Source organism: Tupaia chinensis, unplaced genomic scaffold (assembly GCF_000334495.1).
Source record: "Tupaia chinensis unplaced genomic scaffold, TupChi_1.0 Scaffold000346_1, whole genome shotgun sequence".
NCBI lineage: Eukaryota > Metazoa > Chordata > Mammalia > Scandentia > Tupaiidae > Tupaia > Tupaia belangeri.
In genome coordinates, this window is record NW_006159840.1 from 514,739 (window position 1) to 528,682 (window position 13,944).

General features: G+C 42.8%; 1 protein-coding gene across 1 annotated transcript in view; it reads right to left on the bottom strand.

Moving 5' to 3' along the window:
• Nucleotides 1–7,771: 7,771 nt before the first annotated feature.
• Nucleotides 7,772–13,944, bottom strand: part of SOD2 (superoxide dismutase 2) — a 30,351-nt gene continuing 24,178 nt past the window's right edge. Inside the window, exon 6 of the mRNA XM_014589241.2 lies at nt 7,772–7,907. The gene's annotated coding sequence lies outside the window, so the exon portion shown is untranslated. The remainder of the gene's footprint in view (nt 7,908–13,944) is intronic.

Consider the following 13,944-nt stretch of genomic DNA (forward strand, 5'->3'; position numbering starts at 1 on the left):
CCCCAGGGGGGATGGTCACGCCGCAATCCCTTCTCCTCCATTCTCCTCTCGGGATCTTGGGCACACACGCACACGCGCCCGGCGTGAGTTTTAAGCCACCGGGTCCGGGACACGAACCGCGGTCGACTACGTGGGAGTCCAGCGACATAGCCATTACGCTAACTGCTGGTTTCCTTTTTTGCCATTCTTGATTCCCTATCCCTCACCCTCTGCCCTGTCCAACACTCCTCCCACATTGTCTCTGGTATCTACGATTGCTAAACAAAATTTTTAAACATGCAAATGAAGTGGAAAATAAAAAGCAATAGTCTTGGTATTTGTCCAAGACATGCACTCTCAAATTCTTGTATTTATTTACTAGATCCAAGTAGAATCTTTCATCTCAAGAACTCCAACTCACTGTTAAAAATGTTGATAATAACCAAAAGCTAATATCCTGTCTGATTCTCCTTTAAAAATCTCTAGAGGAGATGATCAGAATGTACAAATGAACTTAAACAATTATATTTAAAGAACAAGTCCTCAGGCCAGCCAGTGGCAGGTGGTCAAGGTGCTGGATCCCAAATGGCTGACTGTACAGTTGGAGTCCTGGATTCCTGACTTGATAAAACATGCCGTGTGCATGTGCTGCATGCCCAAAGTCCCTAAAGGAAAGAGGAATTAGGAGAGGGGATTGTGGCATAGCCTTTCCCATACAGGGTGTTTCCTTAGCTCCCTCTCCCTCTCCCTCTCTTTCTGTTGCTCCCCAGCAAACACAAGCAAATTGTACAAAAAAAAAAAAAAAAAAAAAAATTTAAAACTCCTCTCTCTTCCTCTTCTTTCTCTCCTTTCTCTCTTCTCTCCCTCTCTCTCTATCTCTCTCTGTCTCTCTCTCTCTCACACACACACACACACACACACACACACACACACACATACACACCCCAAATGAGCAGACACACATAGAAAAAATACCAAGTTGATGGGACCAGCAGGTGGTGTGGTGGTTAAGGCACTGGACTCCCACATAGCTGACTATAGTTAAAGTTCTGGACTTGGCAACTTGCTTTCTCACCTTTCCTCTCTCTCTCTGTCTCCCTCTGGTGAATGCATGTGTAAGATTTTTTTTAAGTAATAACAATAAATAAAATTAAATAATTATTTTAAAATATTAAACCGATCACTTGTGTCATATTCTTAAATAGATTTTCATCCAATTATATCATTGTCTATGGCCCTCTGAACAGAGGTTTCATCAGAGAGAGACAGAGAGAGAGAAAAAGTGAGAAATTATCTCCTAGGAGAATGGCCGCACTGCAGTCCCTTCTCTTTCATGCTCCTCTCGGGATTTGGGGTACACATACACATGCTCCCTGTGTGTTTTTCAAGCTACCACATCTGGATTCAAACCATGGAGTCAGTCATGTAAGATCCACCACCTTGCCACCTGCTGGCCCCTTTCTGTGCCTTTAACAGAACTTTTTTCCTACTTTTTGAATAAGGGACACATTTTCATTTCACATGGATCCCCACAAGTAATGTAGTTGGTTCTGGTGTGAGCTCATGGTTTTCAGTATGTATAGAAATGCACACAGCTGGGACTGGCAGGTGGCATGGTGGTTAAGGGTGCTGGACTCCCACATGGCCGACTGTAGTTTGAGTCTTGGACCTGGCAGCTTGCTTTTTCTCACTTTCCCTTCTCTCTCTCTCTCTCACTCTCTCGATCTTGCTTTCTTGCTATGTCCCTCTATGGTAAAAATTAAAATAAATAAATAAATAAAGTTAAATAAAATAGTTCTTAAAAAGAAAGAAAGAAAGAAAGATAGCTGCAGTGGAGCCAGATCCCACATGGCCAAACATGATTTAATTCCCAGCCCCAGTGACTTGAAAACCACACTGGCCACAGGTAGACGTGTATCTAAAATCCTGATGGGAGAAGAAAGGGTGGGAAAAGCATTGCTGTGTGACCACGCTCCATTAGGAAGTGTTTTCTCGCTCTCCCTCTGCCAATCTCTCTCTATGTATATATAGCTTTCTCTCTCTCTCTCCTTCCCCCTCTGGCAAGTGCACACCCTCTGGCAATAAATAAATAAGTGCAGCTGTAATTGCCCAATAAATGTATATTTATAATGTAGATATATATGAATATACACACAAACCTATACACGTGCGCGTGCACACACACTCATCCCCATATATTCTTCAGCTCTGTCTACCAAGAAGGCCTGAAAGCAATGACACTCCAGCAGCAATGAGCTCACCTGCACTCAACTCTCGGTTTCCAAATACTGTTCTGCACTACAGGGATCCAGGGCTCTGAGGAGAAAGGGTTGATTTGAGGGCAGAGAAAGTATAAAATTAGCCTTGAATATATTACACCAGAAATTAATGATGGAGTATATCAAGAGAACATTGAAGAAACGTCAAAGTAGTTCTTACTGACTACACTCAAAATATTTTGAGCACCAAAATAAAAAACCCATTATTTTTGTTGGTTGGTTTGTTTTTAAAAGAGGTTTTTGCCTTAGAGCATGTGTACTCACTGGAGAGAGAGAGAGACAGAGACAGTAAGAGGAAGAGTCAGAAATCATCACCCCCATGTGGGATGGCCACGCCAAAATCCACTCTCCTCCAGGGGTCTTGGGCACGCACACACATGCACCCAGTGTGATTTTTCAAGCCACTGGATCCAGGATTCGAATGGCAGTCTGCCATGTGGGAATCCAGTAATGAAACTGCTATGCTATCTGCTGGCCCCATAAATGACACATTAAATAAAATTGTAAATTATAAGTCCATACTGATATAAATAAATGAACAAAAAAGGTGAAAGTCTGATAACATGATATTTACATAGTCCCAGAGTACCTTCTCAGAAAAGTGTTATTTAGTTACAAACAAGAAAATATCTTTACAGTGGAGAAGCCTGGCAGATAGCACAATAATGAGGTGATAGAAGTTAACATCAAAACCACCTGTCACCTGCCAGGATGCACAATATTCCTGCCAAACATGCATAACTTGAATTTTAAAAAAACTTAGACAATCCCAAATTGAAGAACATTATTTTGTAGAATCTCAAAATTGTCAAGGTCATGGGGCCAGATGGTGCAGTGGTAAACACAGAACTCTGCAAGGCAGTAGTACATGGGAAGACCACCTCTTCCTGTGCACCTCTAATCACTCAGATTGAACTTCCAGAAATTAATAACCCACAGATGACTAGGTAACCACAGAAGCACAAGAAATATGAGAAATCATGAAAATACCTCTCCCCCAAGGGAAAAGAATAACTCCTCTTCATCCACAGACAGTACAATGGAACTCATGGAAATGTCTGATAAAGAACTTAGAATATTTATAGTGACAAAGCTGACAGAGCTGGAAGAGAAGAAAAACAATGAACACCAGAAGAAAAGAAGAAAAGAGCCAATGAGTTCCAGGAGGTGAGGAAGTTCTTGCGAGAGCTGAAAGAGGAAATACACGCCATAAAAAAGAATCAGATGGAACTATTGGAGAAGAAGGCTATAATACAGGAGACAAAAACCTCCTTTGAAAGTACTAAAAAGAAAACTAGATCATACAGAAAATCAAATCTCAGATGTAGAAGACAGGATTGCTGGACTAGTAAAATCCAATATGAAAACTAAGAAAATAGCCCCCAGAATGAAAAGAATATATGAGAAATACTAAATATTATTCAATGTCCAAACATCTGGATAGTCAGTATCCTAGAAGGTGAAGAGACTAATAAGGGCAGTGACAATCTATTCCATGAAATCCTGGAAGAAAACTTTCCAAACCTGGAGAGGCATTCGAAGATCCAGACCCAAGAAATACAAAGGATCCCAAATAGGATCAACCCAAGAAGACCTTCTCCAAGACACATTATAGACAGAATGACCAAAACCACAGATAAAGACAAGATACTAAAATTGGCAAGAGAGAAGCCAAGTTACCTACAAAGGATATCCCATCAGGCTAACAGTGGACCTCTCATCTGAAACAATGTGAGCAAGGAAAGAATGAGAAAATATATTCAAGTGTTGAGTGAAAAACAATTTCAACCAAGAATACTATATCCAGCAAGATTATCCTTCTTATGGGAAAAAAAAGACAAGAATATTCTCAGATAAACAAAACCTGAAAGAATTTACCAACACCAGACCAGTTCTCCAAGAAGTTCTGAAAGGAGTGCTATCCCAGAAAAACTAAAGTCAGACACACAGAAATAAGAGTTCTAAAACAGCTAAGAAAATGGCCAGCTTAATGGTAGGGACAAGTCCAGAGCTGAACATTATCTTCCAGAATTTAAACGAAAGAGCGGACCACAACAGAAAATAAAGTACATGAGTTTGAACTAGTGAAATAGAATTTTATGACTTTTGGCTAAAACATTACTGATCTGCTATGCTTTGTTTTCCAGAGTTAAGGATTTTTGTCTTCTCTTGAGTCGTAGACAGGTCTATGTACCTACTATTCGAACAGAATCCTAACCTGTTTCCTGGCTTTAAGGTTTTTGTTTGTTTGTTTGAGGGAGAGTTTTTCTCTGTAGGGTGCATGTGTATGCCAGAAGGACAGAGAGAAATAGAGAGACAGAAAGCGAGAAATCACCCCCCAGGGGGGATGGCCATACCACAATCCCTTCTCCTCCATTCTCCTCTCGGGCTCTTGGGCACACACGAGCCCGGCGTGAGTTTAAGCCACTGGGTCCAGGACTCAAACTACAGTCAACTACATGGGAATTCAGCGACATTACGCCAACTGTTGGTCCCCCTGGCTTTAAGTATTAAGCAAAGTTATCTTCATGTGTTTTTATTTTGATTTATTAAAGCTAAAACTGCTTTTCTTAAAATTTAAAAAAAAAAAACTTAAAAAAATACCTATTTGGTACCAACAGTTAGCGTAATGGCTATGTAACTGAACTCCCATGTAGTTAACCTCAGTTCGAGTCCCCAACCCGGTGGCTTAAACTCACACCGAGTGCATATGCATGCGTGCCCAAGATCCTGAGAGGAGAATGGAGGAAAAGGGATTGCGGCGTGGCCATTCCCCTGGGAGGTGATTTCTGGCTTTCTGTCTCTCTGTCTCTCTCTGTCTTTCTGGCGAGCGCACGCACCCTATAGAAAAAACCTCTCCAAAATAAAATTAAATAAATAAATAAATAATTTTTAAAATACCTATATAATGACCACAGTAAGCTATATAGCCTCAGCTAGGTGCTACTTTATTCACTCTGCCCGCAGAGTTTCATGCCTAAAGTCAACATTGCTACTGAAAATATGTAAATTAAGATATTTTGTAAATCAATGAAATGTGGAAAAGAATAAAGGAATGGAAAGCAACTGCAGATACCAGAGACAAGGTGGAAGGAGGATGGGAAATAGCAGAGCGTGAGAAATGGGGGGGTGTTAAAAATAATAATAATATATATATACACACACACAAGAAACAAGAAATGGAAAACTATTCGTTGATGATAACATGTATGAATAAACCACTTCACAGTGTATTCTGGATGGGAAATCACATTTTGTATGCTGTGGTGATGTTCAGTGAAAGAATGTAAAATAAATTAATTTTAAAAAAGGAAAAAAGCTAGACTCCCACAGTATTCAGACAAGAAGCCATTTTTAAAGCTGAGGTGTGTCCTGGTGTGTTCGGAGAAGCCATCCTCTAAACCCACCTCCTAGACTCCCAAAATATTCAGACGAGGTAGGATGACCTCCATCTTTTCATTGTCTCTGGCTGTCTGTCTCTCTGTCTCTCTCTGTCTGTCTGGTGAGCGCACACACCCTATAACAAAAATACCTCTCCCTTTAAATTTTTTAACTTTTTTTTTTTAATTGTTCAAGCACTTCTCCTCAGCTTGGACCGTTTCTTTCACTGGTTAATTTCAGAAGCCATTTTAAAGCTGAGGTGTGTCCTGGTGTGTTTGCGCGGTGTGCAATGCGTGGTTTTCATTTTTTACTCTTTTTTGATAGTATTTTCCTATTTTTTTCTTTTTGCTTATATTTTTTAATCTTACTTTCTTACTCTAAGTTTCACTCTCCAGACACTTAATGTCTGCATAGGCCTAGGTGCACAGTAGTCAAGCAGCATCTGAATCCGTTTAGATTCATTGAAATCCTCAACGCTTATTGAATCTCCTGCTTTAATGAAGAAATTTCTTTCTATAAATCTGAACTCCTGATCTTACTGTTTATACCACATTGCTAAGCACTGTGGAGGAGAGATTTTCTCACAGGATGACCAGAAACAACCGCAGAGGTACAAGAAACATGAGAAACCAAGAAAATGTCTCTCCCATAAGGGAAAAGGACAATCCCTCATCATCTACAAACAGTACAATAGAATTCTTGGAAATGTCTGATAAAGACTTCAGAATATTCACATTGACAAAACTAAACGAGATGTAAGAGCTGAGAGATAATGAACTCCAGAAGATGTAGGAGAAAAGAGACAATGAGTTCCAAGAGGTGTTGAAATTCTTTCATGATCTGAAGGAGGAAATACACACCATGAAAAAGAATCAAATGGAGCTATTAGAGATGAAGGCTGCCCTTCAGGAAATCAAAACCTCCCTCAAAAGTATTAAAAGCAGATTTGTCCGTGCAGAAAATAGAATCTTGTATGTTGAAGGTAAAACCTCTGATCTAGAAAAAACAACCCAAAAAAACTGAGAAAATAACCAAAAAAAGTAAGAATACTATACGAGAAATACTAGATAGCATTAAGTGCCAAAACATTCAAATAATTGCTATCCCAGAAGGTGAGGAAACTAACAAATGCATTGATAATCTATTCCATGAAATCCTAGAAGAAAACTTTCCAAATCTAGAGAGGCACTCAAATATCCAGACACAAGAAATACAAAGGGCCCCTAATAGAATCAACCCAAGAAGATCTTCTCCAAGGCACATCATAGCCAGACTGGCCAAATCTACCAAGACAAGATACTAAAATTGACAAGACAGCAACATCAGATTACTTATAAAGGTTATCCTATCAGGCTAACCTCAGACCTCTCATCAGAAACGATGCGAGCAAGGAAAGAATGGGAAAATATATTCAAAGTGTTAAGTGAAAAACAGTTTCAACCAAGACTACTATACCCAGCAAGATTATCTTTCATATGGAAAGAAGGAATAAAAACATTTTCAGATAAACAAGACTTGAAAGAATTTGCCAGTAGCAGACCCACTCTTCAAGAAATTCTGAAAGGAGAGCTTGACCAGTGAAACTAAAGATACATACAGAAATAAGAGAACAAAAGGCAACCAAGAAAATGACTAATTTAATGCTAGAGACAAGAAATATCAATAACAATGTAGAATGTTAACTCCAAGGATTTCAATAGAAAGATTGGATCATATAGCAACACTGCATACTCAACAGAAGAGAGTTTGAACATAAGACTGAACTGGCGAAATAGAATTTTATGACTTTTTTTTTCAGACGTAATTTTCTTAAAATTAATACTTGCCAGAAAATGCATTATTTACAATTACACCAACATTCATGGAGGCCAAATATTACAGACATAAGGGCACAATGACCACAAAATGTCTTTCCATACTTCCCAAATAGTTTTGTATTTTAGCCATGAAGTTCAGTTAGCAGACCCAAGCTTGTTCTTAACAAGTGACATTTTTATGTCCATCCAATCAAAGAGTCTCTTACACCTCTGGACCTATTCATGTGGAGACAGGAGTAGAAGCTGTAACCAGGTTCTTCATATCATATATTTGCATGTGATGCCCTATCTTCATATGCTGTCCAACTTCTTTCAAATAAGAGGAATGGCTCGCAGGAGGGCCACGTAGATGAGGAACTTCCATGTGGAGGAGATCACATCTTCGCGCATCTTCCGTTTCATCTCCTCTGGGTTCAGTTCCGGAGGCCCCTGATCCAGAACACTGCAGCTCCTAGGCCGAATTTTATGACTTTTGAGTAAAACATTACTGATTTTTTTTTTTTTACTATGCTTTGTTTTCCCATTTAAACAGTTTACTTTCTTTTCAGTTGTTGATAGGTTTGGCAATGTGTTAAAATATTTTTCTTGTTTGTTTCTTTAAATGGAAACATAAAGTTTTCTTCCATCCTGATCCCTCTGGAATTGAAAAATATTTGGGAATATTCTTATTTTGTGGGAGAAGGGTTATTTGCGTAAGTTCAATAATGCTTGTTGCATCGGGAACCAGCAGTTAGCGTAATGGCTATGTCGCTGAACTCCCACATAGTCGACCACAGTTCGCGTCCCGGACCCAGTGGCTTAAAACTCACGTCGGGCGCGTGTGCCTGCATACCCAAGATCCCGAGAGGAGAATGGAGGAGAAGGGATTGTGGCATGACCATCCCCTCTGGGGGGTGATTTCTCGCTTTCTATCTCTCTGTCTCTCTCTGTCTGTCTGGCGAGCGCATGCGCCCTATAGCGAAAACCTCTCCAAAAAAATTAAAATTAAAAAATAAATAATGCTTGTTGCATTATTAGAAACCAGAAATATTCATTATTGAACAGGGCTTTGACTGGAATATCATATCTGAAGATTAATTAGAAAACTATGGAACTAAGGTGGATCTCAATTAAGCTAACAGAAGCTCTTATAAAGATGGCCTGTATGGCCTGGTATCATAAATAGTTCTGCCTGGCAGAGAGGATTAGGGAAGATATATGAAAGAATTTATAACAAAAAATAACCTGGACTTTTCCAGCCCAGCATTGTAATCAATAGAGATCGCAAAAGAGCAGCCACACCAGAGAATTATCTTGAGAAAGACTTTGAAGGAAGAAAAAAAGACTAACCTTTGCTAGCAGATGGTATATCACAGAATACACTTGGGCAGAACTGAATTGAGAAGGTTTATGTGTGACTAGTGTGCTGGGCATTTGCTTTTCAACAATTTGAGTAGCTGACATGTAAATATTTTCTCAAAAATATTTAAAACCATACTGTTTCTGTTACAAAGTCACAAACTTATACAAAATTATAAGAAATATTTTGAAATTTTGAAAGTTGTTTATTAACTTTCAAGAACTATGAAGTATGAGTTAAAATTTTTTTATATGTAAATGTTCATGGAAAAATGTAAATAAATAAATAAATTTTTAAAAAGGAAAAAACAGAGCACATAAAGGGGAAAAGATGATGAAACACTGCCACCTAGTGGTTATAAGCTAAATAGAGTCAGGATACTAGGAAAAGAATTCTGAAGGTTCCTGTAGACAGGGAAAACCGAATTTGTATGGAGTGCAAGGGAAAAGAGGCCCTTTAACTTTGGACATGTCTAAGAATTAGATCTGACCCCCAAAGCAAATGGCTTTTTCATTTTCATATAAGCCCCAGAGTGGACTCCAGCAAAGGGGGTTTCAGGGAAGGGAGACATTTAGAGGACATAGCAAAGACAAAATAATTTTCCATTCCCATCCCAACCCCAGTAGCCTTGGAGAAGATGGAGTTTCTAGAAAAAAGAAGAAATGGGAGAGCCAGCTCTAAGGATATCACAGCAGGCCAGGACTCAGGGAGAGAGGACTGCCAGTGAGGTCTGAGCTAACTCACAGGCGGCTTGGGGGCCAGATGGGAGGGAAGCATTCCTCTTACCTCTGAGCAGGGGCAGCTCTGAGCCAGGGTGGGAGGAGCCAGCGTCAGCCCAGCACTGCCCTCCTGGCCTGACCCCTGTGAAGGGCACAACTTGCCAGCCACATAGAGAGGCCCTGCCTCCTACTAACATGTTCCCCATTCTGGGGTGAGCATTTAACCATTTAAAAGATATTTGCGGGGCCATCAAGTGACAGAGTGGTTAAAGAAATGGACTCCCACATAGCCAACCATAGTTCGAGTCCCAGACTCATCAGCTTGAAAAATCACGCCAGGTGTACACGTGTGCGTGCATGCCCGAAATCCCAAGTGATTTTCAAGCCACAGGGTCTAGAACTCAAACTGTGGTCAGCCATGTGGGAGTCCAGGGACATAACCAGTGTGCCAGCCACTGGCTTCAAAGGAAAGACACTTAACAATTTTCATTAATAAAGACAGGAACCAACTGTCTTATAAAATTCTAGTCTTACAGGACCAGCAGTTGGTGCAATGTCTATGTTGCTGGACCGCAGTTCAGGTCCCGGACCTGGCAGCTTAAACTCACACCAGGTGCGTGTGCGTGTGTGCCCAAGATCCTGAGAGGAGAATGGAGAAGGGATTGCAGTGTGGCCATCCCCCCTGGAGGGGGTGATTTCTAACTTTCTGTCTCTCTGTCTCTCTGTCTTTCTGGCAAGCACATGCACCCTATAGCAAAAAAAAAAAAAAAAAAAAAAAAAAAAAAAAAAACTCTCAAAAAAAAAAATTCTTGTCTTAAAACCTCGAGGGAAAAACTCTGAGGTGCCCAGCTTGGCACGAGTGGCATGACCAGACCGTGGACCCCGTGGGAGGGAGGAGCTCATGGGGAACAGAACCACAGCCACTCAGCACGTGTCCAAGCATCCCCAGACAAGGCGTGAGGCGAACGGGACAGGCAGCGTGACTGGGGGCGGGAGGTGAGAAGCAGGGTGAGTGAGTGCAAAGCTGTTGAGCAGTTTGTCTCAGAAGGGACAAGTGACATAAAAGGCCATTCCTGGAAGATGGAAATTGATGCGTGAAGGCAGAGGAGGCCAGCTGGTGGGGAAGCCCTGAGAGGGTGGGGCGCCCTCTGTGAGAGAGTGGGCCACTCGCAGAGCACGAGCTGTGCAGCGAGAACGTGGCCCAACATGTCCATCCACTTGTCTGAAAACAGACCTCACTGCCACCCCCGAGGCCTTCTACTTGTTTGTAAGAACCGTATCAGGAATCTACTCCCTAACCGCGTGGTGGCGGAGTCAAACAAACAGATATTAGGGGCTAGATGGGTGTGCAGAGAGAAAATGCAACATTCTGCAAGGCGAGGTTCCTGGTTCAAGTCTGGAGACCTCCCTGAGTAGACCAGGCACCCACATGCCCATGATCCACGGCTGGCTAAAGGCGGGGCTCCACCGTGGCATCAGGACCCCATAAGGAGTCTCTCTGTCTCTCTCATTAATGGAAGAAATAAACTTTAAAAAATGGAGCCAGCAGATGGCATAATGGTTACATCATCGGACTCCCACATGGCCAACTAGACCCAGTGCCCTGAAACACACCAGGCACGTGTGCGTGCATGTTCAGAATCCTGAGGACGGATGAGAAGGGGCTGCAGTGTGGACATCCCCCCCGGGGGGTGATTTCTCACTTTCTGTCTCTCTGGCAAGCACACAAGCCTTGGTGGGGGGGGGGGGGGTGGGGGGGGAACGGTGGCATGGTGTTTAAGGAACTGTATCCCACCTGGCTGACTCCACAACTCAAGTCCTGGACCCAGAGACCTGACAAACACTGGGAACATGTGTGTGCATGTCTAAAATCCTGAGAGAAGGATGGAGAAGGGTTTGCAGCATGGCCTTTCCCTGAGGGGGTGATTTCTCACTTTCCTTCTCTGTCTCTGTCCCTCTCTGGTGAGTGCATGTGCCCTGTAGCAAACCCTCACACACAAAAAAAATAGCAATTAAGGTCACAACCAGACCAACATGAGAAGGTCCCCAGTTTACACCCCAGGGCCTCTCTGCAAGACAGGGTGCTAGCATGTGCCTGAGATCCAGGCTGGGTGGAGTTGGGGGCGCCTTTCTCTGTTTCTCAAGCTAAAAATGAATTTTTAAAAAATCACCTTGCTTTTAAAAATATGTACAAATTGGGACCAGCAGGTGGCATGGTGGTTAAGGCACTGGACACTCCCACATGGCTGACCCCGGTTCAAGTCCCAGATCTGGTGGCTTCTTTTCTCACTTTCCCTCTTTCTCTCTCTCTGGTCAAAGTAAAATAAATGAAGGAATAAAATTTTTAAAAATTAAAATAAATATATTTTTTAAATGTACAAATGGGGGCCAGCAGGTGGTGTGGTGGTTAAGGCTGGACTCCCACATGGCCAACTATGGTTCAAGTCCTGGACCCAGCAGCTTGCTTTCTCTCTCTTTCTCTGTCTCTCTTTCTCCTCCCCCCACTGCTAAAATAAATAAAACGTTTAAAAATGTAGGATGAAATGAAAGCCATACACCCTCTCCCACCTGCTCCCTCTGCAGGCCCACTCGCTTCTGGTTTACCCCAAGCATTCTCACAGCAAGGCTTAGCCAAATAAAAACAAGATTTTTTTAAAAAGCTGTTTTGTAAACAATCATCCTTAGGCACTGGAGAGGAAATAAAAGGAGGCATCAAAAATCTATACAGAGAAGTAAATTAAAAACATCAGTGGAATTACTACATTAAATCAGAAAATTGGTGTTTTTGTCAACGAAAAAGCTTTTTCCACAAACGGCCACAGCGAGGCATCTGTACCCGAGTGCTGTTCCTCCCGGCCTGCCGGGGGTCAGGTCTGACGAGAGCAGCCCTTGAACGAGGGCTATGACAGCTACCTCACCAGCGCTCCTTCCAGGCCAGACACCAAGTACTTTACACGTATCCAAGCATGAGAATGTACAACCTGGGCAGGCCGCGGTGCGGCGGTTACGGGAGCTGGATCCCACACAGCCAACTGCAGTCTGAGTCCCGGACCCGGCAGCGTGAAAACCACACTGGGCACGTGTGCAAACATGACCAAAACCCCAAAGGAGGGAGAAATGGAGGAAAAGGGACTGAAGCATGACCATGCGTGTGGGGGAAAGTGCTTTCTTACTTTCCCTCTCTTTCAGGAAGGTGCACATGCCCTCTGGCAAATTAAAAAAATAAATAAAATGACAACCCATTCTCACCAGCTGATGAAACTGAGGCATAAAGAGGTCAGATACACCGCTCTAAGTTACCAAGCACTACAAAGCCTGTCCCTTCTCAGCTACAAGGACGAAGCTCAAGTCTGTTTGTTTTCTTTGCAGTTAGGTGTGCTGCTGTAGCCGGTGAACACAAGCAGGAGCACTGGGGGCGCCTTCGCCGAGCTGGCCCCTACAAGCCGCACCGGCAACCCTCATGCACCTCCTTGCCTACTGGCCCTAGGAGGGCGAGGAGCGCGGCCTTGGACGGCTCGTGGTGAAGACCGCAAGGCCACAGGACCCGAGAGTCTGGACTCTGCAGTCTCTTAGAGGAAGCCACCTGCTCATCGGAAATGCTCGTTTCAGACTCTGCATAAGGGAAAAGCCAACATCCGGTGTGTGAGAGCCCTTGTTTAGTTTGGAGTTCGTGGTCAAACAATTTGTTGCCTTTTTATGAATTAAAAAATTAGGCCTTGAAGTGGGTCCTGCCCCAACAAAACACACTGGCTTAGGGGGCAAGAAAACTGGTGTTCGAAGCTGAAGGCCTGGAAAGTTGCGACACGCGGTGACCAATCTCTTGGCCAAGCTGTTCCTGGTGTCAACAGAAATAGCCCACCTCTGCAGAAGGGTTTAAAACGGCTTCTTCTAAGCACGAACATGAGCGCCTGGGCCCAGAGACAGACTCCGCGTAGCTCAGGTGTGTCGGAGAGGCGGATGCAGCAGCTCTCTCGCCCAGTTCTGAGAGCAGGAGGTACAAACTAAACTGTACATCAGCACGTGGAGGGGGCCAGCAGATAGTGGTTAAGGTGCTGGACTCCCGTGTAGTCGACCATAGTTCAAGTCCCAGACTCAGCATCTTAAAACTCATGCTGGACCCATGTGCATGTGTGCCCAAAATCTCAAGGGGATGGAGAAGAGATTGCAGCATGGCCATCCTCCAGGGGGTGATGTGTTTTCTGTCTCTGTAGAGCACACGCACCCTATAGCAAAAATCTAAGGGAGAAAAAAAAGTCAACGCTTAGAGCCTTTATTACATTGGCCTTGTCCAAAAAGGCAGAACATGGGAAGCAGACGTTTACAGGTTACGGGGGACTTAGGAAGTTTTTTAGAGTTTTTTGTTGTCATTGTTGTTTTTGCTATATGGCACGTGCGCTCACCGAAGATGGAAAGACAGAAAGTGAAAAATC